Raw genomic sequence first — 629 nt, forward strand, 5'->3', positions numbered from 1 at the left:
ACTTTTGTGTAACGTTCTACCCCAAAGATGTGCGCCAGCGTACTCGCACTCGAAAATTTAGTCGGTAGTTGTTACTGTAGCACATGCATCTTTAACAACTATTTAATATTTATTTTCTACCAATCACAGGCCATTGACAATTCACGTCATCGTGACTGACAGCTAACTTACTTCACCTGTAATCCCATTTGCTGTGCCAGCATTTCACGATATACTACGAAACGCTGGAAAATATAAATATACGTTTATATTATATCATAACAAAAACTATGCCGATCTTTTATTTTATATAGAAGTTACGTAAAAAACCCATATTTTCATCAGTTTCTATTCAAAATCACCGCTGTTTCGTTTTTTTAAAGTTAGTGAGTTATTATTTCGTTTATTTATAATTCGTCATTGCCACAAAAACGTCTGAGGTTGTATCGAATTTCAGAGGATTGTCACTAAGTGTTTAATCTGGTTAATATAAGATCTATTGTTTAGCTTTATGTATTTTTCACTTTACATTTCACCATTTTTATTCTGCGTTACAAGTGAATGTGTCGCCTCTGTAGACCTGACAGTTGCTAAATCATGAGTATATATCGGGTGGTGCAGAGGTTTCTGTCGTTGGTGGCGCTAGTCGC

This window comes from Saccoglossus kowalevskii, chromosome 1 (genome assembly GCF_978046115.1).
Source record: "Saccoglossus kowalevskii chromosome 1, keSacKowa6.1, whole genome shotgun sequence".
NCBI lineage: Eukaryota > Metazoa > Hemichordata > Enteropneusta > Harrimaniidae > Saccoglossus > Saccoglossus kowalevskii.